General features: G+C 33.9%; 1 long non-coding RNA gene and 1 other non-coding gene across 2 annotated transcripts in view; one reads left to right on the top strand and one right to left on the bottom strand.

Moving 5' to 3' along the window:
- LOC125754132 (uncharacterized) overlaps positions 1-25,546 on the bottom strand; it is a 134,250-nt gene that overhangs the window by 19,948 nt on the left and 88,756 nt on the right. The window lies entirely within an intron of this gene.
- On the top strand, positions 14,686-14,893 carry LOC112661935 (small nucleolar RNA U3). Its single transcript, XR_003138095.1, has one exon. It is a non-coding gene; the product is annotated as a small nucleolar RNA U3 (small nucleolar RNA).

Below are 25,546 nucleotides of genomic sequence, written 5' to 3'. Positions count from 1 at the left end.
ACAGTGTTGAACAACCACATTTTTTGAAACACCTTCTCCTTTCTGAAATGTCACACTGTTGGTTTTCTACTTATTTCCCTGACTTCTTAGGCATTAAATGTTGATATTACTTACTCACGGCTTTGTCCTAAGCCTTCTTTCTTCACATTCCATACTTTCTAGATGATTTCATCACAAATACAGCTCTGGCTATTACCTATTCAAGGTTAACTGACACAATCACATCGCTAATATTTACCTTGAGGTTGAGCTTCAGCCCTGGATGGCTAGCTCTGTCTGACACCTGCAAGTAGATCTCTTCAAGACAGGGAACAAAGCCAAAGGAGCTGGATGCTTCTGGGAGGTACCATAAGATGAGAACTAAAACGTGTCCACTGAGTCTCTCTCTCTAGTGTTACTGAGAATTGTTTGGTAAAACGATAAAGACAAATCCAAATATGAATAAGATGAATTAGTCCATGATATGGAAATTGAATAGGGTGTGTGAATAGAGACAATCTTGGTAAAGTTTGTTATAGGACAAAAAGGTAGGTTGAGAGTTTCAGGTTAAAGTGCATACTTTGACATTCAGTTATATTTCATATTGTGGGATTGGTAGCAGAAATAAAAGCTACAGTATATCTTCTGTTAAAGGAAAGTCTTATGTTAGATAAGTAATAACTGTACCTATGTATTTTCGATATTTTCAGTTCTAATTTGACACTGAAAATAAGATCTTGCCAATTATTTAAAGTAAATGTTCTATACATAGCTAATTAAACCCATAAATAATAGCTAACATCTTATAAGCCAGTTGGACATGAAACTAAGATCTCCCCAAATTTAAAAAGCAGAAAATATGAGGTGTAGAGAGCAAAGTATATTCCATATATCTCTTTTCACCTGGAAATAAACATCTAAATTAACGTACTTGAGATTTTTGATGGGTATTATGGGTAATTTTACATGTCAGTTTGGTTAAGCTCTGGTACCCCACCATTTGGTTGAATATTTCTAGATGTTGCCTATAGGTAATTTTAGAGATGATTCACATTTAAATCAGTAAACTTTGAGTAAAGCAGAATACTTTCCCTAACATGGTTGAGCCTCATTCATTCCCTTGAAGGCCTTAACAGAAAAAACCAAGATTCACTAAGGGGTGGTATTATCAACTCTTCCCAGGACCCTGAGATCATGACCTGAGCTGAAGGCAGAGGCTTAACAGACTGAGCCACCTAGGCACCCCTACAGATAACCTTTAGGACTTAATAAAATATGAAATCAAAATAGCTTGACTTTAGAAATCTTCAATGACTAACTTATGATTGAATAGCCTCTTACTATATTTTCTTTATCTATTTTTCATCAAAGTTTATTTAATTCTGGCTTATCAATTTCCCAAAATCTTGCCTAGAGCTAGATAGTAAAGTGTATTAATTGAATATACTCTATGAACTAAATCTTGCTTTTTTAGCTTCTAGATACCAGTCTCTTAAGTGAAGTTTTTAATCCATGTCTACTTCAGAGAGGTTCAGAAGGATTGTAGTTAACTGGGAAAAGGTCATTTCACATGTTTATCATTCCTCTAGCCACACAATGTAAGTAGGTCCCTCCCAAATAGGGCAGGCAAAGAACATAGTCTACAAATAGAGTTGGGCTGGTGCCCTGGTATAAATCTATCCATCTTAAGCCATAAACTGCCCAGAATTATTCAAGGAAAGGAAAAATGTGTTACCCATGGAGACTGGGTTCCATTCTCATTTTTTGTTAATCTATTTTTTAGATGAATGAGAAACCCAACTAATGAATGCCTCACTCATTAAATTTCCATCAGAAATATGCAAAGTTTGACACTTTTTTTCTCAACTTCTAGAAGTTTTTGAGATTTCTCATCTGTAGCCCAAGTGATTAAGTTATTCTGTTCCTGTTACAAATATGGTGATCCATTTGATACAGTTTGCTTTTAACCATCAGTGAATTTCATTTGCAATAGAAAGTTTTCACATCCTACTCTGGTTTTTAGAATGATGTCAAGAATGGGTTAAAATTAGAATAGCAACTCCTCACTACTGCAAGTATACATGTGTATCTATAATGATTATGCTCTACTAACAGGCACACTATATTTTGTGAAAGATGTACTTCTACTAAGTCACTTGCATTGACTATTTTCTGTGCAATTCAAAATTAGTCAAACATGAAGTTGCTGAACATTTGGCTTCTTTCTCTATGCAAGATTTAAGAACTGAGGCTGTATGATGATCAAAACATTCTGGACCTTAATTGTTACATTAAACAGTTTAATACACATGTGGTTTTGAATTCATTAAAATGAATTTGCTTTGGGTTTGCTTTCTGCAAGATCCATTTATGAATTGGGCTGTTTGGCTGAATGAATCAAGGAATGAATGAGAGAACTGTTTTCATTTGCCTCAGTGAAAATTTAACAATATTCCTTGTAAGGGGGTGACTTGTTTTCCATTTCTAAACCCCTGTCACTCCCTTCGATTTTAAGAAATATTTATGTAATGACATGTAAGTATTTTATAAAAAGTAATATATCTTTCCATATTCTTTTCAACTCTGGACTTTCTTTTGTAAATTTTTGGTTTTGTATTTTTCCCCCAAATCCTGTATCATAAGAAATAGAGGTCTATACACAAAATCAATTCAACCAATTGGAATAAAGTAACTTCTTTTTAATTCAGCTATAATTGACATACAACATTATATTAGATTCAGGTATACAACTTAATATTTGCATTATTGAAAAATGAACAGTACAATAAGTCTAGTTAACACGCATCACTATATATAGTTACAAAAAATTTTTGTGATGAGAACTTCTAAGATCTATTCTCTTTGTAACTTTTAAATGTTCAATATAATATTATTAACTAGTCACCATGATGTACATTACATTCCCATGACTTATTTTACAGCTGGAAATTCAGAATGAAGTAACTTAAATCGAGGTATACCACATATCTGACTGCCTTTAGACAAATTTAAGTGGCATTAGTATATTTGTGGCCTCATTCCAAAAATAGAGTTGTCCAGGCAACACTCTTGTTAAAATTCCTGTAACATTAACATGAGATGAAATTAATATAATGGAAATTTTGATTTTATTTCAATTTACGTCTTTGTAGAATAAGTACCAGAATGAAGTAACATCCAAACTCTAGTTTCTATAATATTACACCTGGAACTAAAGGATATTTTAAGCCCTTTGGAACAAATTATGATTCCAAATGGCTAGCCCTGACTATGCTAGAATAATTATAACCTATGATACCATGTGGAGGACAAGAAAAATAATCATCCTCTTAGCAAAATGTGTTTCTGATATCATTGAAATATTATTGAAATATTATTGCCCCTTGCCTATAAATGATGGCAAACTGTAAATAAAGATTTACTGTAAACACAGTATATACCAAAATGAATAGATGATATTAAATAGTAATCTCCCTGATTATATAATTTTAACACATTTAATAACTTATAAATAAAGCATACTAAATATTACAAATATTTAATATAAAATATTCTGTAGAAAATTTGAAAGTTTGGATTACTATTTCTTTGTGTCACTTGCTTTGATAAATATAACTGCCATAAGAATATCTTAGATGTTAACTAGTTGCATTAATTTTTCAAACAAAATTTTGAAATCCAACGCTGTGGATAAATGTACACCTGCCATTGAAAGTAATGAGCAACTGGCCAGGCAGCCTGGGCTGTACAAGGATGCTAAATCTGTACTGTTGTACTGAGCGACTCAGTTGAATTTTTAATAAGTTTAAGATAAAGTCAATAAAAATCTAAATTTGACATTCAAGATTAGATATACAATGGCAGACTTGACACTAAAAAATAAAAACTAAAATATGATTCAATATAATTCAATACCAATGATCTGTCCTAACAGTGATATTATTTTCTTCAGCAAAACCGAAACAATTCTGAAAGTATTCTTTTTTATTTTGCTTCTCAGCTATTTTTTGTTAAAAATATGATTCTACATTATTGCCTGTTTTTCTCACTATTCACTTGAATTTATGAATGTATGCATTATATTCTTTCAATTTTCTGAGAGAGGGTCAGATCTTTCTCCAAGTTAGAATTCATGCTATTATGTAATTCCTTGTACATGGATGCATTTGTACATGAATATACATACAAATTAAAACAAACCATTTGTACAAAGAAATACTATATATTAAGAAAAAGAAACTCAAATAAGTGAAGACTTTCAATTAATTTGTATGGATTGACAATAGTCCTGTTAATCTCTTAAGAAAGTATGTTTTAAATCTCTCAAAAGTTTTTTTTTTTAAGATTTTTTATTTATTTATTCAGAGACAGAGAAAGAGAGAGAGAGAGGCAGAGAGAGGAGCAGGCTCCATGCAGGGAGCCTGACGTGGGACTCGACCCCGGGTCTCCAGGATCACGCCCTGGGCTGAAGGCGGTGCTAAACCGCTGCGCCACGGGGGCTGCCCATCTCTTAAAAGTTTTAATTATAACACAAAACGATTGAAATTTAATTCTCCAGTTGGCTAAATAAAATTATTAACAAGATAATAATGGGACTATTTTTCCTTGTAAATCTTTCATATTTATCCAACAATACTGGTGAAAAGTTTTTTGTGTTTGTTGTGTGTGTGTGTGTGTGTGTGTGTGTGTGTGTGTTTTGTTTAGTTTTTTTTTTGGTGAAAAGTTTAAAGCTTTGTTATAGAAATTATAGCTGCATTTCAGTTAGACACTAGGTGCAGAAAATTAAATCAACTTAGTGTTCGTAATATCTCCTTCAAGAATAATGTTTGAGGGACACCTGGGTGGCTCAGTGGTTGAGTGTCTACCTTTGGCTCAGGGCGTGATCCTGGGATCCTGGATCAAGTTCCACAATGGACTCCTTGCACAGAGCCTGCTTCTCCCTCTACCTATGTCTCTGCCTCTCTCTCTCTTGCTCTCTGTGTCTCTCATGAATAAATCAATCTTAAAAAAAAAAAAAAAGAATAATGTTTGATGCATTCCTATGGATTTTTCTCATTACTAACAGTCTATTCACAGCTTCCTTTAACAAAAATTGTCAAAAAATGGGAATAACAGATAAGTAAAACAGTATTAGTAAATATAATGAAAGTTTAAGCACACCATATTTGAAGTTAGCCCTCTGAGATAATAGTCACACACAGCATTTGTTAGCTCTGTGACCTGGAAATAGGCACTCCTTGCCCAGACTCAGGTTCTCATCTGCATACAGTAGGTGTAATCGTACCCACTTTGGAGTCATTATGAGGATTGCCATAGTTGATGTAGGTGATGTGCTTCTAGGAATATCTGCCACTACACAGGAGGCAGCTATCATCCTGTTCACAAAGGCACACATAACAACATTTCCTGAATCTCAGTGGCTGGGAAAAACTGCTGATGGAAAGAAGAATAAATGAAAAGGATCTTTAAAAAAAGTAGAAGGGACAGAAGTTAAAATATTTTCCGAGAAAAATGTGGATTTTAACTTTCAAAAAACAAGCACTTGCATGTGTGTCTTTCAGTAGCAGTTGAAACCGGCAGCAGCAGAAAACAAGATAAAAATATGTTTAAGTTGGAGTTCACTCAGATTTGGCAAGTATAAAAAAATATGCTCAGATTAAGAGCAAAAGCATGATAAATGGCATAACACTGGGATCATCTGCCTTGCAAAAAAAAGTAGCATTACTCTTTTAAAAAATTCATGAAATCACAAATAAGTTGAGTCTTCAGCATTATTTTAGTGGTTATTCAGGTGTTTTGTTTGTTTGGCAAGGTTTTTTTTGTAAGCATAAAATCTCAGTTGCTCCCTAATTTTTAATCTAGAGGAAATCCAAGGATATCAAGGAAGAGGGTGATGACTGAAAACTTAATATTAAAAGGAAGTGTAAATGATAGGGGTGCCTGAGTGGCTCAGTAAATTGAGCATCTGACTTAATTTAGGCTCAGGTCATGATCTCAGGGTCTTACAATTGAGCCCTGGATAAGATACTCATTCTCAGTGAGGAGTTTCTTTGTCCCTCTCCCTCTCTGGTCTTCCTCACTCTGTACCAGTCACTGGTCCAAGCACTTTATAATTCTGACAACTCTACAACATAATGATAATTCTTTCCATTTTATAAGTGAAGAAATCAAATCACAGAACTACAGTAATTTCATCTTAAAAACAATGGGGAGGAGCTGGTTTATATAATGATCCATTTCAAATATTTGAGCATTTTAAAGGATAGGAATGGCAAAAATATTTTGTAGGCTGTTCATTTTTTATTTTTATTTATTTTTTATTTTTTAGGCTGTTTATTCTGAAGATAAATGTATATTTCTCCTACTACACCTTAATCTTTGAAGGTGATATGGCAACAAAGAAAAATATTTTGACACTGAGAGAGCTTTCCTCTGCCTTTATAATCCAATTTCTAAAACATATTCACTGGAGTAGCATTAAAGTTATGATCAAGAAAATGATGTGATTTCCTGGAGTCTCTATTTCATTATTAATAAAATGACAATGATGATGTAATTCTTATCTTTGCTCCTCTATAGGTAAGGTTCCCTGCCCCAAACTCCAGCTTCTTGCAAGATTTTTTCCTTTTCAAAGCAAAAACAAACAAAAAAAATGAGTTGCTCAGTTATTTTTTGAATGAGATTAGCATTTAAATCAATGGGTTTTGAGTTAAACTGTTTCATTCAATCAGTTGAAGGTCTTCATAGGAATAAAGACTAACTTCTCCCTAGCAAAGTAAAAATGGAATAAGCCCTATGGATAATGAGTTGCTGAGTTCTTGAAATGGGAGTGAACCCAATGTGTTTTTTTTTTCTTTTTAAAGATTTTATTTATTCATGAGAGACACAGAAAGAGAAAGTCAGAGACAGACAGAGGGAGAAGCAGGCTCCATGCAGGGAGCCCAGTGTAGGACTCGATCCCGGGACTCCAGGATCATGCCCTGAGCCAAACAGAGACACTCAACTGCTGAACCACCCAGACATCCTGAACCCAATGTCTAAGAAAGAGCAAGGAGGCCAGTTTGTCTGGAGAATAATGAGCAAGAGAAAAAGTGGTAGGAAAGCAAATCACAGAAGCAATGAAGGACAAAATCATAGGGAATTATATAAGAGAATGTCAGTATTTTGGCTCTTAATCTAAATAAGATGGGAATATTTTTAAAAGGCTTGAGCAGGAGAGTGGTATGTTCTCAGCTGGGTTCTCACCAATCATTCTGGCTGCTGGGTTAAGAATCATCTTAGGAAAGTGTCTTAGTCAAAAGTCAATATGATACATTAAGGGATTTCTTAGAAGGAATTGAGTTATACACTGTGAGGGCTTATTACTCAAGTGTAAAGTTACTAAGGCAGACAGTCAAGAAGGAAAGACCATGAGTGGTTTCCTGCCTGTGGGTACAGGCCAAGCCTTATTGTCCATAGACAGGAAAGGATGGACACAAAAGAGCTAGAACCCACAAGCATGAACTGGAACTTTCTGTCCAGAAGGTGGAAACTTTTTCTTCCCCACAGAAGGCCTAAATCCTTTTAAAAAGATTTTCCACATGATTAAATTAGATACCCCAAGGGCTACCTTGTTAATTTTACATCAGTTGATTATGGACTTTAATTAATCTGCAAAAATCATTCAAACAGCAGTAAGATTGGTGTTTGCTCAGTAACTGGGAAGAGCTGTGCTAATGCCACAATGCCACCTTTACTTCCAATCCTCTACCAACTAACACGAGACCTCTGCTCCCAGGCCACCCTATCCTGAAGCATACTAGAAGAATTCTTTGAAATACAGTTTTAGTCTGACCGCAGTTGCTAAGTCATAAAGACATCAAAGGGAGAAGGAAGAAAAGCAGAGATACCAATTATACAGTGTCACAATAATCAAGAGATTGTGGTAGCAGATTGGAAAATGTTAGAAGAAAGAAGGGTCAGGGATAGGCTGAAATAGGAATGTGAATCTTGAAGACCTCAAGACCTCTATGTTGCAGACCAGAAACATTAGAAGGCAGGGAAGATGGGGATCGTGCCATGAGCTTAGAGAATTCTGGGGCCCCAGAATTGAAGGCTTAGGATGAAGATGATCCTTGTATTTTCTGGTTTCTCATAGTAGGAAGCTTCTTGGGACTTCCCTCACTTCTCTCCAACAAGACTTTCGCCCTTAGGCTTTAGCATGAATTCCTGGTTCCAATGCATTTAGGGTAACTAGCACAATGCTTTGTACATAGCTTTCAGTAACTACCAGTTATCAAGACTGTCTTCAAGTTCTCAAATGGTTCTACTTAGGCTTTCTTTTCCAAGTAAGTTATTATTGGTTCACCTTCCACAGAAGGAGTCATATTTTTGTTTCTCTTTAAATAGGAACATTAAAACTTCTATAAATTTTCGGGGAGCTAGAAGGTGTTAAGGTCATAGTTTCAGAGCCAATAAAATTTAATTTGAATCACAAGACTGCAGTTCTTTAGAGGTGGGCAATCTGGATGACTTACTCTTCATATATATTATCTGTCACAGGATTCTTCTGAGGTAAAAGGGATATTATTTATGAGCCTTCAACTTATTGTAGGCTCCCAAGTTGCTTGCTTGCTTCTTATTTTTTTTTCTCTCCCCCACTGAAATCAGGTGAGGAGAGACACTGTCAATGGCCCCTGGAGGTGCAGTTCCTACTCTCGTTTGTAGGACTGAAGAGGTGGCTCAATGAAGCTGAAGTTTTCAGTAGGAAAAAAAAAAAGTGATTGTCCAGCTCCTGAAGTTCTTCTTTCTAATAAGTTACCTTTCTCATCTAGGAAGCTCACCTGTGACAAACATTCTACTAAGGTTTCCTGTTCCCCAGTTTTTATAGATGAAGTGCCTTATGGAGTCAAGCTGCCTCTCACATTCCTTCTCCTGGTGTGCTTAATCTGGTTATGCCCTGTCAGAACACATGCGACATTGTCAGGCAGCAAATTGTGCACTGCCTAGTACATCTCTGCTCATATGTTCTTATAAGAGAAGTCCATTTCAGTATTGAACTATATGGCTCTAATGTTATCTGTGTGTGCATGAAGCTCTGTGTGTGTGTGGGGGGGGTTCCTGCCTCTGTACAACATGGCACATAATTTCTTCTATTACTGTGATGACTATTGCTTCTATGTGTTTTGTAGACAACCTTTATTTCACTTTGATTTTAACTGACCATTTATTTAAAAAAAAAAAAACCTGTAATGACTTAAAGTGACATTCCATATATGGTAGGATGATTGGAAGGGAAATGAAACCATGTACGACTAATTATTGCATGTTATGATTTTCTAAGCATTTTTATATGAATGCATATAAAAGTTCAATAGTCTGATTTCTTTTTTAAAAATAGAGACACTTAGAGTCAGAAAGGTGGAATAATTTATCCGCATGGAAACACTGCAATTCTATCTGTCTGATTCCAGGCCTACCTATGTTCCTTCCAAGACACAGTATTCCCAACTGTAAGGAGAAGATATTTCTGCTTTATCAGTTTATCTCAGCCCCCCCCCCGTAAAGAGCTTCTATACTACAATGCCCGTGAGTTTCTCCCATCTGTGCAACTTTTCTCTGTTGAAGTTCAGGGTAGGGCTGCAAATGATTTCATTATACACATTCCAGAATCTAAACCATATGGCTATATTCTATGTTTCTACAAACAGATCATGCTATCTCCACACACCAGTAGCAGTACATGTGTGATTACACACACAGTAGTTGTTACAGTGATGCCCTTGCCCTCCACAAAGAAAACCATAACATGACATGATAGACATGTATAGAAATCACATGTGACATCATCTACATTTTTTGCTCCTAATGTACAAGAAGAATTATAAAAATGTAGGTTTCGTGGGAAACTTTCAAATGCAAAGTATATTTATAATAAATTATACTAATATTTCTGTACAAGTGAATAAACATTATGCTTAAAGAATGTTTCTATACCAATACCGTGCAATTTACATTTTATATTTTATATTTTCATAAATGCTCAAAGTTTCTCTACTGCTGTGGCAGCTCAATGTGTTTCCTTAGGAAAAACAAATGCTGTGATATCCTTTCAGTATATAATTTACTGCAGCATTCAAATTTGGAGTTCCCTGAATAAATACTCTCTAATGTCAGAAATATTTGTTAAAATTCTTTTAATCTTAACTAAGATTAACTTTTAAGAAAAAGTGAAAAACAGTTTCAATACCCACAAGGGTATTTAAGCAAAGGAAGAGGATTCTAGAAAGACCCAACCCTTGATATGATTCACTCAGTGAATGAAACTTAACTGACCTCACCTGCAAAGGAGAAATGATAACCCAGATCCAGCAGTATCCACGATGGCTGCAAAGTAGAGAATTCTTCCAACAACATGATGTATATAACATATATGGATTTTTTTCTAAATAGCCTGTTTAATGCCAGAGACAAGTTAATGGATATGGGAATAGATATTCTTGCTCAATGAAGAAGAGAAATCAACTTTTCTATGAAATATTTTCATGAAAGTATGGAATATTATACTTATAGGTCAATGGGATGGAATGAAGAATTTATCCAATAGGTATTATAACAAATACACCAAATATTACCCTCTGTTGTTTGCCTAAAAAAGATTATTTTTTCCAAGGACATGAGCAGACCAGATTTGAGTATACTTGAAAGTATTTTGCCCTCAGGAAAATTTATTTGCAGCAATATTTACATGTTTAGATAATGAATAGCTGATAAATACATGAACCCTGAATAAGTTTTTGCCTACTTAATAGTAAATTGTTCTTGATAATTTAATATTTTATTAATAATGACAAATTAGCAATAATTATTTAATACGCACTACTATTATAATATCATGTATTTGGTTAACATGCCATTTAACATTAAAGTGAAAATAAGTATTTGGAAGTGAAATATTTAACCAGAAACTAATTCTATGAGTTCAACATTATTTTCTTGTGTGGATGTATATACATTTATAAAAAGATCTTGCATTTTAAATGGTCAAAATATTTTCAATGGTAATTTGATGACTTAATTGTAATAGGTTCCAAAACATATGGATTACATTTCCCAGTTCCATTACAATCCCATTGGGTTTTTAAATAATGGGAAAAACCTCCTTAAAAAGAAAAAATAGAAAAGACCCAAAACATGTGAAATAACATGAACATTTCAACATACTCCATATTCAATAGGATTTGCCTTTCCCAAGGGTATAATTGACCTAAATCATAAAATTTCTGTTCAAGTACATATTTTCTTTTCATCACTGTGTTAAACATCATCTATTAGACACAACAGCACCCAGTAATTTTCTTTTCCATCATATTTTCTTTTTTTACATAACTGAATACTGAGTTGAAAGCAAAGTCACGTGAGAAATGGAGGAAATAGACACCTCAAACTCAGCCAATTAGGTGTTTGTTTGCTTGGTTTTGTTTGTTTTTTAATAACTACTAATGGGAAGAACTAACTAGATAAGAATTGTTGCTTATTTTTTATCCCTTTGTTCCAGTTTATGTGACTAAATCTAGGAAGTGTTTTTGTGAAGTATGATTGTGCAGAATGTAAATTTTAGATTCATGCTAGGTGAAAAAGTAATACTCAAAAACTTCCTAAGTTTTACCTAATTTGCAAGGGTAATCATAGGAAATCTAATCATATTTACCACAGAATATTCTCTACAGTTAAAAGTCTACCCAAGTTGCCAAAAATGTGAAGACTCTTTTAATAACATGTCAAAAATAGTGTTGCTTTTTGTAATTTTGAAGCAAATATGTTTATTTTACTTTGACACTGAGAGATGAACAATTCTCCTTTATCTTCACAACATTTCATCAGAGATAACTGTTGGCTAGACACAGAATTATCCAATTTGCTCTAGTTTGCTTTCTTAAAGCTTAAACCTCTATCTTATCAAATTCCATGTAATCTTTGCGATGCTCTCATTTTTCAATTTCCAAGTTAATTTCTTGTCATCTTTGATTTATCATTGTTCTTCTCCCCTGTCAGTAACTAGCTTCAAGCCCTGTCAATGTTCTGGACTCAAGGGTTTATTTCCTTTGCATTCTTCTGTCATTCTAGTCATTGTTTTATTCCTAGATTATCTCCTTAGAGCACAACTCAAGTGCCATGATTTACCCCCATTTTAGTCTTTACCCAAGATGTTTCTGATCCTCTGAAATCTTAGGTCTTAAGCCTATCAAATAATTCAAATTGAATCATCTTTTAAGACGAAGCTTCTATCACTTACCATAACCCTAAGGATTAAGAGAAGATGGAGTGAAATACTGCCATTTCACTTATTTTGGAAGACTTAAAATCATTTTTTTTTTGTTTTGTGATCCTTTAAATTTTAATATCATTCTGACTAATTATAATGAATACATATTTAGGATTTGACATTCAGCTCTCTTTTTTTAGTGTTTTTTACAACCTCTGCTGTACAATTTGACAGAGTTCTGTCACTTAGAATTTTTGTTTTAGCATAAAATTGACATATATGAAATAAACCCTGTTTAAAGGACTTCAAAATAAGTTTAAACAACCACATTTGTTGTCACAATCCAACAAAGTTAGAGCTTTGGCTGGCCCAGATCAATGTAAAACTGCTGCTACCACCTGAGAAATACTTTGCTTCTATCCTGCCCATATTATGATTTCCTAAATTAAGCATTTACCAAAGCTACTGCTAGTGGAAAGAGTAATTAAAGATCTATTGTATGTCATCTAAATCTAAAGTGAAAAGAGAAAGGTTAAATACAAATCCTCTAGATTTCTACATTTGAGGGAAATCCTAAAATGTTTTTAAAATGATCTCATAAAATTTTTACAGCTTTGTTAATATGTTCTATAACATGCTTCTAAAGCTGGGGACCCCGACTCTGAGATCCAGTGATGGATTGTCAGAAATACTAACTGCTGAATATGTACGTCCTTGAACAATAGCCTCAAACTTGGTTACACAAATATCTAGAATTATGTGAACACAACTCCACAAATTCATTTCAGTTTTTCAAAAGATTGTATTATTTACTCATGAAGGACAGAGAGAGAGAGAGAGAGAGAGCGAGAGGCAGAGACACAGGCAGAGGGAGAAGCGGGCTCCATGCAGGGAGCCCGACATGGGACTCGATCCTGGGTCTCCAGGATCAGGCCCTGGGCTGAAGGTGGCACTAAACCACTGAGCCACCCGGGCTGCCCCACAAATTCATTTCAAATTGGGAAACTATTCCAAATAGTTATGAACTTTCTGAGCTTTTTACTATTTTGCTGAAGCAGAAGCACCTATCACTAGGACAATAATCATAGAGGAACAAGGCAAGGCAGACATTCTATTTAACAATGTCAACAAAGAAGGACTGGCCATAGCACCTCTCTTCTGCCAAACATGTTTTTGTTTTGTTTTGTTTTTTTGTTTGTTTGTTTTTTTAAACGACTTCTCTGCAAGAATCTCTGACAAGGAGGTTGAATTATTTGGACAGTAAATTTCTTTTACTGATAAAATTCTCTGATCATTCCAAAATTTGTTTAAAAAGTATAGCAACACAAAAGGATCAAAACACACACACACACACACACACACCACATAAAGCTAAAAAGCATACATTTATTCATGTATGTATTATTTCAACTACAATATAAGTAGGGTTGTCTCCAGAACACAAACAATTGCTAGAATCTCTTCAAACAAATCCATAATGCAAATGAAAACAAAAAATAAGAGGGTTTATTCAAAGATCAGGATGTTCTTCAGAATACAATATGTGAAAATACACTGTGTGTTATTGCATGCACGCATACACATGCTCTCACACTGGAAGTCCTCGAGAACCCTTGGGCAGTATGTGAGGCTTCACTGTATGGAAGTGTCAGCACTTGTGAATTTATTCTGCTATAGAATGAAGGATAGAACTTGGGTCATTGATGAAGCTGAGTGATGGATATAAACTAAGATGCATCAAATGTGTTTGATGTGGAAAGATGTCCAGAGAAGACTTGTTAACCGAAAGTGGTACAACTTCTTCCCTACCAAATTCTGATGAAAAAATGTAAGATGTGCAGTATTTATGGAGCATTCATTATGAGTTAATTAGAACATGTTGAGTGGAAATAAATAGTGAATAACTCAAAGGGATTTATAATCACAACTTGGAGCCTCGCTTCGAATACTGATGTTCGGCAAGACCAGTCCCAAAGGAAACAGGGGCAGGAGGAATATAAGTTGTCACTGTGATGAAATGAAATAGTTGCAACTGTAGATGGATTATTAACTAATATTGACTCTTGCTCTGAAAGCTGTCAGAGCTTTGCTATGCAGCACTGAAACAGCTGGGAATGTTCTGTCAAGAAGCCACTGGAAGAAACATTCTAGTTGGGTTGAAATACAAAAGCTAGAGATATTGGCTAAGGACATAAGAGACAAGTTTGCTTCTGGGTCTGACAAAATGAAAACACCACTTTTTAGGTTTATTGTAAGAGATTTGCTTCTTTTATTTAGCATTTGCAAGTAGTTTATTGCAAATTGCAAATAATTAACATTTATTAAGCACTTGCAGAGTGATAGGCACATTAGTATCTCAGCAACTGACAGATAACACATCAATCCTGCTTTTATGGAAATTGCAATCTAGAAAACAATGAGGTGATCTTTTAACATTTTCTATTAAAAATGTCAAAAAAAGAGAGACTATAATATCAAAGATAACTTCTATAGTTTGTTATTAGAGAAGTTTCTCTGAACTTATAGAATACCCAAAACCATGAGGAGGAAGTAGAGTGTCCTTTCCTGAGTAGAAAGCTGGCTCTGGGTGTTGCTTCTGCAGCTGCCCTTTGCCATTGATTTCTTCCCTCCTTTGGAAGTGCAAGAGGGATGGGAAATCATCTCACTGGGGGGAAAAAGGGGGAGGGAGAGCCTCCTTGATTAGGATAGGCTAACTGCAGTGAAATACACCTAAAGATTTAGGGGTTCAACTTATTTTTAGGGGTTCAGCTTAATGAAATTTCATATCTCCTTTCAATCTCAGACAAGTAGTTTGTGTAAGGGACTTGATTTCATCCATGGTGACATTCTTGCCCTGGACTCCTTTTATTTTGCTGTTCTACCATCCCATAGGGTCTCACTGTCATCAACAGTGAGCAAGTAGAAGGCATCAAACAGTGAAGAAGGCAAATCCACTTTGTGAAAGCCGTGGTCCCAAAGTGGCACACACTTTTCCTTTCATTCAATTGACTAATGACCAGGGATGCTTGGGTGGCTCAGTGGTTAAACAACTGCCTTTGGCTCAGGTTATGATCCTGGGATCAGAATCGACCCCTGCATTGGGCTGCCTATGGGGAGCCTGCTTCTCCCTCTGCCCATGTCTCTGCTTCTCTCTCTGTGTGTCTCTCATGAATGAATAAATCTTAAAAAAGATTGACTAATGACCAGTCCAACTAGTACAATGACTAGTACAATTACTACACATATTAATAAGGGGGTATAAAGGTAGAAAATGCAATAACTGGTTTGGCAACTATCTTCTAGCTATAACTTTATGGTATGAATAAAGAGACCAGATTTTGGTGAACAGCTAGACATATCTACAGTAAAAGCAAAATGGAAAACATCACCTATGAAGCAAACTTGTACTTGGGCTGTTAATTAGTCATAAAGTATTAATAAAAATTTTACTTTCAAAAGCTTGAAAATATTTGATGTGCAAAAATATTGTTCAGTGTTCTGGCCAGGTTTAGGCTTATCACAGAGAATACATTTCCTTAAGTGAATATCTGGTTGAAAATTTGGATCATGGTGGTCTTCCTCAAACAAGGATAATTCCAGCACAGGAATGACTGGCTGTTCAAGAAATGAATTTTGAAACTACATTGAATTGTAGTAACATGAGCAGAAACCAAATGATTATAAAATTTGTAATATCAAACACAATCCCTAGTCTCATTTGAGAATTTCCTAGTTTGTTGAGAACAATAATAGGTTTCTAATCCAAAGTATTTGGTATTAGACACTTCTAAATCATCAATATCATACTATATTGTAAACAGATGGTTTTTTTAATTGTGAGATGAAGTAAGGAGAACAGTTGGGAAGACCACATTACAGAGGGTAAATAATATGTCTAGAGTTAGATCCTAGTTCCCTGACTTCAAGTTCCCTGAAACCTACAGTAAATGCACCTCTTTGCCATTCCATCTTCTCTTTTAATCTTGTAGGTCTGTTTAAAATACTCATCTTCATAAATATATCTAGCCAAGCTCTCATAGATAAATTAAAAATCTACATGGAATAGAAGTATATACAAGTAGAAGAATAAACAAAATGTCTGTTTTGGTAGATGCTATCATTCCATTGTATAGGTGCTAACTTTTTTTTTTTTTGGAGGAAAAAATGTCCCTGGACTGAACATTTAAAAAGTAAAAATCATGATGAGTTGACTATTTTTCCCCTGTCCCCTCTCCGTCCACTTTCATATTTACAGTTTGGCATAGTCTTATGATCCCATAATCTTTTCCTGGACAATGAGACATGAGTAGAAGTCAGCCATGAACTCTCTAGAACAGGTACTTTCTTAATAAAAATAGACAGGTACAGCTAGAAAAAGCCAAGAGTTCTCTACTTTTTTCTACCTTCTTGCTTTAAATTTGTATTAGTTTGCTAGGGCTGCCATAACAAAGTATTACAAACTGGTTGCCTTAAGCAATAAAAATTTAATGTTTCACTGTTCTGAAGGGTTGGTAATGTTGAAATCAAGGTTATTTGCAGGGTTGATTCCTTCTGAAGTCTGTGAGGGAAAGGATCTGTCCCAGGTCTCTCTCTTTGGCTTATAGACCACTGTCTTCTCCCCATGACTTGTCATGTTATCTTCTTTCCATGTATCTGCCTCTGTGTCCAAAGTTCTTTTTTTTTTTTTTTTTTGTAAGGATACCAGGCATATTGGATTAGTCCTTAATCTCTAAAAAATTCTATCTTTAAATGGTCACAGTTGGAGGTACTTCTAGTTAAGACTCCAAGGATACAATTCAACCCATGACAGAACTCAAATATGATGTCAAGTTAGAGGAACCATCTTGCAACAATGAGGCAACCTGTAGGAGAATGAAGTCCAACAACACAACAGGATATGGCTGGAGGCCAGAAAGATAGAGTAAAAGTCACTGTTGATCCTAGAGAGCACCAGCCCACCCCTACCTAACTCAGAATAACAATTTCTCTAAAATGTATTTCCATAGTGAAAAAAAAATATACCAGTAATTTGTTAATAATTTAAACATTCAGAAATTTTTGGAAGATTTAAGAATTTAAGATTAGTACCATCTAAGGCATATTTTACCTTATGTTTATTACATTTAAATATACTAATCTGAACAAGGAAAATCTTATTTTAAATTAACAATTGATTTATATTTTCACATTACTTAATTATAAAAATGCTTTATAAAAGTGATTATTTTTAGGCATCTTGATTGCTGAAGAATCTGAATAGAACATATCCAGACAGTAATTGATACTCTAATTTCTTCATTTTCAATTAGAACCAAAATACTTTGTTTCTATAAAAATCGACTCTGGAAATATTGTCTTTTAGTAGTTTGTAAATAATTCAGTTAATGACATTAAATTATGTCCCTCTGAATGCTTTCACTCCTATTTATATTTTTTCTAAGTCCTACTCCTCGAAGGTCTTATTTTTTTTATATATCAATATTTAACTTGGTCCGCATAACTGTGATAGACAAGACAGTATCATTGTCTAGTAATGGTGGAGTAGAAATTTTCAATTCTATAGCATGCTTATTATTTTGATGTTGTTATCTATGATGTCTGTGATGCCTGTATTTTAACCACTAGACTTAATGTTCTGTATTAAATCCCCATGGTATACACTCAAATCTGTTTCATCAGTTCTAAAACAGAACACTTGCTGTCTAATTGAGTCATGTTTGCATTTCCAGCTGTGTGTAGGCAGCTCGCCACATTCTTTTCTATTCATATAAACAGACTATTGCAATTATGTAAACAGTATAACTTTTAAATGCTCATTATGTTCCATTAGATCTATTTACTAGACTCATATAATCTCAAGACATCAAAATTTGAAAGATAGGATATTAGATTAGGATAGTATTCTCTGACTGGCCAACAATGTAAATACCTAAGTTTTATACAAGGAAGAGGAAGCAGAAATCCATTTTTATTAAGGAATACCTGAGGAACTGTAGCAATGAAAGATTGCATTTATAGATGAGCCATTTCCATGGAGTCAGTCTGACAGATCAAATAGAATTTGATATAAACTAGGATAAATGTGTGATTTAAGGATTCATGGTTGAGTTTGCATAAATGTATCAGCTATCAAGTTTCTGAGTTTAAAGAATACTTAAACCAGTAGGTGACATTTAGAATTTTTATTTTAGGAAGAAGTAGAAATTCCTCTTCCCCATCATATTTCTTTTTGGTTCAAAAGAGGGCAGTACTTTTTATTCCTCTCACTCACTTGGCTAAACTAGGGATTGATATATAATTAATGAGGTGTTTGTTTAGGGGAGGAGAAATGATCCAATGGATGGAAACAAGGTGAAAGTGCTTTAGAGAAAATAAAATGGTTTTTATCAAATTTCTATGAACAGTAATTAGTGAATGATCCAATTCTTGATGCTGAAATAATACTATAGAATAAGTCTTTTTAAATTGAATGATGAATTAATGCTATGTACATTTAATTGCATTCAAAGAGTTTGAAATCATACATTTACAGTATAAAAATAATTATAATGATAAAATCCCTCAATAATTACATAATCATGCTATCGTATAGATGGAAAGAATCTTACATATCACGGAAACACCTTCCCTTTCAACTCCGAAATCTCTCGTGTTTCCTCCAATAAGAAATCAGGAAGGTTCCTTTGAATTTTCCAGTCAGGAAGGATTTCACTGTAATTGCAGGGCTACAGGATTCATTTCTAAAAAAAATCTATTTGTAATATAGATTAGCTTAATAAAATCTGCTTTTCCTTAATTATCACTAGGTTTACTTTGTTCCATCTTCCACTAGTTTACAGAATAAATTTAATCTGTCTCCAAAACACAGTACACTAACCCAATGTCTTTATTCCCTGTTTGACTTTATGACCCTGGAGGGCAGAACACTGCTGATTTACCAACCTGTTGTCTTAACCAAGCCTATGATAGCTTTTCAATTATTTGTGGAATTAAAAATGAAAAGGTTCTTTGAATAATACTCTATGGTAGGATCATAACCACATAACTACACACCATCTCAACTTATGCGAACCAATTACTGTCATTAACTGTATTTTTCAAAATTCTGTCTAGATGTTAGATGAAACCTCTCTCTCCCCCTTTCTCTCCTTTAAATTTGATGCCCTTAATCTTATTTGTATTAATTTGGTTTTCCTGTTTCTAAACTACTTTAAATATTCTAAGAAGTTCTGAATTTTAACTTAATTGTAGCTAAATAAGATATCTTTGGGAGAGGTACAGCTATATTGAAGGTCTATAGCCCTGAAGGCTGGCACAGTAACCACTAGGCAAATGGGACTAGTGAGCACTTGAAGTGCAACTATTTCAAACTGAGATGTGCTATAGGCATAAAATGCACACTGGATTGTAAAGACAAAAGATAAATTAATTTTTATATTGAATACATCTTCAAATGAAGATTTCTTAGGCACATTGGGTAAATAAATTAATCATACTTGTTTCTTTTTACTTTAATGTGGCATTTAGCAATTGCACATTACATTTTAATTGGGTAATCCCACTTTCGAAGAATTATTGATAATACTTTACATGGAGAAATAGTCATGATCTGCATTCATAATTCTTGTTTTGGCTTACAATAATGCTATTAAGAAATATCTGTCTTCCATTAGATGTTAACTTAAAGGAAGTCTCTCCTTTGATGGTCTAGTTACTTGTCAGCAATGCTAACAGATTAAATCTGTTTTAATCTTTTCTCTAGACTGAGCTTTTCAATTGTCTCAATGATTTTACGTGGCCTTTTATTAGACAACTAGATAGGAGCACTTTTGTAAGGCTCTTTTTTCCTTCTGCTACATTCAGCATTTGCATCAACCATTTGTTAATCCTTTAAATTTGTTTTTGTAAATGATATTTGTGATTTTGTTATCTGTTCATTGTTTTTCTTTTTAAATATAAAATACACTATCTCAAGCATAGGTCTTAATTTCATCATGTGAGTGTCATAAATATCATTTATTAGGAAATGATTATTAGGAAACAAAATATTGCCACTATGAAAGAAAATACATGTTTCTTGTTTAATAGTTGCCATGTCAAGAACTATGTTTAAGGTCAATGTTAAATCTGTTACTAATGTAAGGGCAACGTGAAGGCAAAGGCAGGACAGTACTATTTTCCCAATGTTCTATTACATTAAATAGAATTTCAAATGACCTCACTGTGTCAACCACTTTAGAAATAAGCAGAAATTCTTAAATGCATTTAATATTTAATTTCCAATTATTCTTTTAAAAGAACCATATCCTCAGTTCTAAATTTTCTGGTTCATAAGTTAAGCAAGAATAATGAAGTGTTGCTGCCAAACTGAATTCCTTTAGAAATCCAGCAATAGAGCAAGAATTTTCTTTTAGGGAATCAATCTGCAAGAATAAGCATTGCCCTAAGACTCGACTTGGTCATGCAGTTACTACTTGGGACAGAATGGCATTCTAGGGCAATTCATAGAGTTCTTCCTAACTCAACATAAACTATTAGATAAATATTTTCCGAATAAAGCCTAAAAATACATTGTGAACATGTACCAAGGCTATATTTATTCTATCAGACAGCTAAAATAGTTGTTAATATGTCCCCCTATGATACTGAGCACTTGGTAAATTCAGATCAAAGAAAAAGTCTTCTTCTGACAACATTTTAAAACATATAATCAAAAAAAAAATAAAAAAAAACATATAATCAGTATGCAACATAAGCAAAAGTTGAGATATACCAGATGCTTGAAAATAAAGTTTGTTTATACCTGGTGCTAATAATGACAGTCCCCTCCCCCCAAAAAATATAAAAATAATAATGACAGTCCCATTAAATTAGATCCCTTTCTTTTTTCCTCTCTCAGTCCTTACAATTTCCAAAATTATGTATTTATTATTGTGTGTCTTGTTTCTCATTCCCATTATTCTTTCACTTCATTTAAATTTCAAACGATTTAACTTTAGATAAAAGTCAAGGCTAGCCTAGACTTCTCTCCACATTTACTTTACTTATTGGCATCCATTACATTTATGTACTTTCATTCCTGGGATGATTTTTCCTAGAAATCACTATTTAATTTCATATAACTTGGCTCCAATAAATATTGCAGCAGCTGAAAAACATGACATCTAAAAACATTGCCAAGAAACCACATAATTAAAAATTGTAGTTATGTATTTACACACATATACACATGCAGAACCATGAAGTTCCCTTTCAATGACTTTTCTACCAAATGTGAAAGTAAAAAAAAATTTGGTGGGGATAAGGTTAAGTATATATAGAGTGACTTTCATAAACAGATGAATTTTCAAATTTGAGAAGCATAGCAATAGTAGAGAAAAATGTTTTATCCATTCCTGGAGGGCATTTCTTTCTGGTCTTCCTAAGAGTAGAGAGTTTTATAAAATAGAGCAATTATTAGCTAAATATCAATAGGGAAGTTCAGCTTATATATATAACCCTCACATGATGGTACTTACTTCAACATGGGAATCAACTCCTTTATTTTTTAAAATTTTATTTAATTTGAGAGAGAGAGAGAGAAGAGAGAAAGCAAGAGAGCAGGACGAGGGGTAGAGGGAGAAAAATCTGAGCACAGAGCCCAATGACAGAATCAAATCCTAGGACCCTGAGATAACCTGAGCTGAAATCAAGAGTTTGATGCTTAACTAACTGAGCCACCAAGATACCCTGGCAATCAATTTCTTTAAAACACCTCATTTATATTGTCCTCAAGGTGGATACCTTCCAGAAGTATAGTTACCTATGTCTTACTTAGATCTCTCTCCATAATGTCAATGTAACAGTTTTTGATCAAACTTTCTCACATCATGTATGAAAGAAAGAAAATCTTTGAGAAAGTAAATATTAACTTTTTTCATTTTCAACCAGTTATGCATTATTATAATGTTATTGTGTTATGTTCAGATAGTTAAAATATAACAAAACATTTCTAAATTTCTCACCATAAATTTGATGTTTGACTTTCCATCACTCTATTATTTTATAAATGCTTTCCATCATACCAGTATTTGCTTTCTACATCATCATTTAAAATTGCAGGTGAGGAAAAAGAAAAATAAACAAAAATACTGTGAGAGGTGCCTGGGTGGCTCAGTTGGTTAAGTGTTGGACTCTTGGTTTCAGCTCAGGTCATGATCTCATGAGTTGTGGAATCAAGTCCATCAGGCTCTGCACTCAGCAGTGAGTCTGCTTGGAATTCTCTCTCTGCTCTCCCTCTGTCCTTCCCCCCATTTGCAAGCTCTCTCTAAATAAATCCATCTTAAAAAAAGAAAACAAAAACTGATACAAGTTCTGTTTCTAACTATGAACAAAAAAACAGAAGTGACTATTTTTTGTTCCTAAAACCTAAATGACAAGCATTTGGGAAAACTGGATTCTTGTCCTAAAGAAACTAGGTTAGCTGCTTGAAAGAATATTATTGGCACTTAAGTATTCAACATCACAATTTGATGCTTCTTTCAATAAAGACAACTTAGTAGCATGGAATGCTGTCCTCTAACCTTTATTTTATGGACTTTGGGCATGTATTTACAAGCCACTGCATAAACGTTATTAGGTATATTTAATCAAAGATGGATTCCTTAATATAAAACACTTTGGTTTATGTTTTCCATGAGTTTCAAATTCTCTAAGGACTTAGTCTACAAAAAACAAAAAACAAAAAACAAAACAAAACAAAACAAAAAACCCCAAATTGTGTTTTCCTAATATGTAAGGTATTCAGGTCATTGGGTTGGGCATGTCTTTTTTTTTTTTTTTTCTTTTTTGTTTTGTTTTTGGTCTAGCCTTTGTATTCACTGTGGTTCCCAGTAGCTACTGTAGTTAATAAAGTTTTTCCCACTACAAATCAGCTACTAAGAAAGAAATAAAAAGTATATCCAAAGGGTTTTTATCATCAGAATGTTTTCTCTCCAGAAACTAGAAAATGCCTCTCTGTAGTAAACTGTGCTAATCAGGATAGACACATAAGTACATACTCTAGTAGTAAAATCTTACCTATCTATGTGGAATGCATAAGATATTCTCTATTTTCATTTTAAGGAATTCTCTCAGGATACAGGTTACAATTATCCTGAAGGTAAATAGTAATCACATCAAATTACAACTGGTATATTTGACAAAGATTGGAATTTATATGAGTCAGTAGAGAAAAATGGGATTCATTTTAGTTAGCTCAGAGTGCCAAGCTTATAGCTAACAATCAACATTTGCTAAACTGAATTAATAATAAGTGAAACTGTGTCATGTGATATCTCAAAAGAAGTCTTTCTTCCCTTTGTGAGAGCAGTCGTATTCCACTACAACCCCATAATCTACTTCACTTTCTTCTTTCAAAAGAGAACATTAGCATTGTTTGTTTGTTTGTTTGTTTTTTCATCAGGAATACACAAAAAAGTTAAAAGGACAACAGCCTACAATGCTACAGACTGACTGTGTGTTCCCCAAAATTCATCCCTAATGTGATGCTATTTCAACATGGGAATTCTGTGAAGTGATAAGGTCATGAAGCCAGAGCTCTCATAAATTGGAGTAGGGTCCTTATAAAATAGATCCCAGAGATCTCCCTCACCTGCTTCTGTCATGTGAGGACACAGCAAAAATGAAAAGATGCTGTTTGTGAATCAGGAAGTGGGTCCTAACCAGACACAGAATCTGCCAGTGCTTTGATCTTGGACTTCCCAGTTTCCAAGACAATGAGAAATAAACGTCTGTTGTTTATAAGCCATCCAGTTTATGGTAGTTAGTTATAGTGGCTGGAATGGACTAAGATACACAATACTGGCATAATATTTTTGCATGAACACCAAGATCTTATTGCTAATAGAGAGCAAACCCTCAAACCAAAGTTAATTGTGTTTGGCTAGTTCACTGAAGTTAGAATATTGGAAAAGATTTTTAACAGCAAAAATATTTCAGCTTTGGCTTTATCTTGCATTAGCTTCCTCTTTCTAAAGTATGGCTTTATAAAGTAAATATATTTTCTACAATGAACATGTATTATGTTTATAAAATTTTTTAAACTAGGATAAGTAGTTGATTATATTTACCAAGTATTGCCAGGACAGGCATTAGTTAGGCATTGCCAAGAGAGGCATTAGTTGAAATGGAAGAACAATTATTTCAGGTCCTCTGAGAAATAATTAGGGAAGAGTAATGGGATTTTAGAGCTATAACCAATTATTTTCTAATGCACTTTCATTAATTTAACATGTTGAAATGATTAAACTGAAGAAGCATTATACTGAAAATCTGTTACTAAACTTGAATAAAATCAATCCTATAGTTTTCCAATTTTATTTGTTTTCTTATATTTAAGGTTTGTAGTTTGCATTCTACTTACATGCTTACTTGGTCAAATTCCTTTTTACTAACCTATTCCTCTAATCTATCATCTAATCAATACAACAATCCATTTGTAATTTCCTGTTCATTTATTTATTTGGTTGGTTGTTCAGACAACTAATATTCATTAAATGCTTAATATATGCCATGTTGTGTACTTCAGTATATCACCTACTTGAGATAAGACTTCTCATCCTACTACCTCTTCCTAAACTCAGTTGTCTTTACTTTTCTGGAAAGCTTGATTGTCCACTACTTTAATCAACATACAAATCTTTGATGACTAACTGTAAGTGGCACAATGTAGATTTGTACAGAGCGTGTCTTATACAACATCTGGTCAACCTGGATCCTTAAGTCTGGTAAACCTGGTTTACCACAGCTCTAAAAATCCATTAAATACTTTGCCCATCTTTTTCCACTTACTAATACTTGTTTCACTTGTTTGGTTTCTTATTATAATAGGAGCTGGTCTCAATTTCTAAGATGTTGGAGGGAGATCCTGCAAGAGGAGGAGCACACCAACTACTCCTCTTCCCAGTCTCTTCCGCAAAAGTTCATACTCTCTATATAATTTATCTTCTTTTGTCAAAGCTGTGTTTTCACCTTGAGGATATATTTGTACTTTAGCAACCTCTTTACCTATTTTTTGTTTTTTTTTCACAAACAAACTACAATGTGATTAACAAGAATCACAGAAGCACAATTCAGCTACAAATACTTTATGTGCAAAAATAGAAGCTTATTAAAACAATTATACAAAGCAGGTGGTAATATAGCATTGTCCCTGATAGAAGTATGCTTGCACCTTACCCCAATTTCCTAGTCTCACTAAATATGTAAAACTTTTGATCAGTCTACTTCCCTGCAATGAGAATTCTAGTAGTAGGAACAATTCTTTCATCATGATTCTCTCAC

The sequence above is a fragment of the Canis lupus genome, chromosome 31 (assembly GCF_003254725.2).
Source record: "Canis lupus dingo isolate Sandy chromosome 31, ASM325472v2, whole genome shotgun sequence".
NCBI lineage: Eukaryota > Metazoa > Chordata > Mammalia > Carnivora > Canidae > Canis > Canis lupus.
The sequence above is the reverse complement of the archived record's forward strand: the minus strand, read 5'-3'. Positions and strand labels throughout refer to the sequence as shown.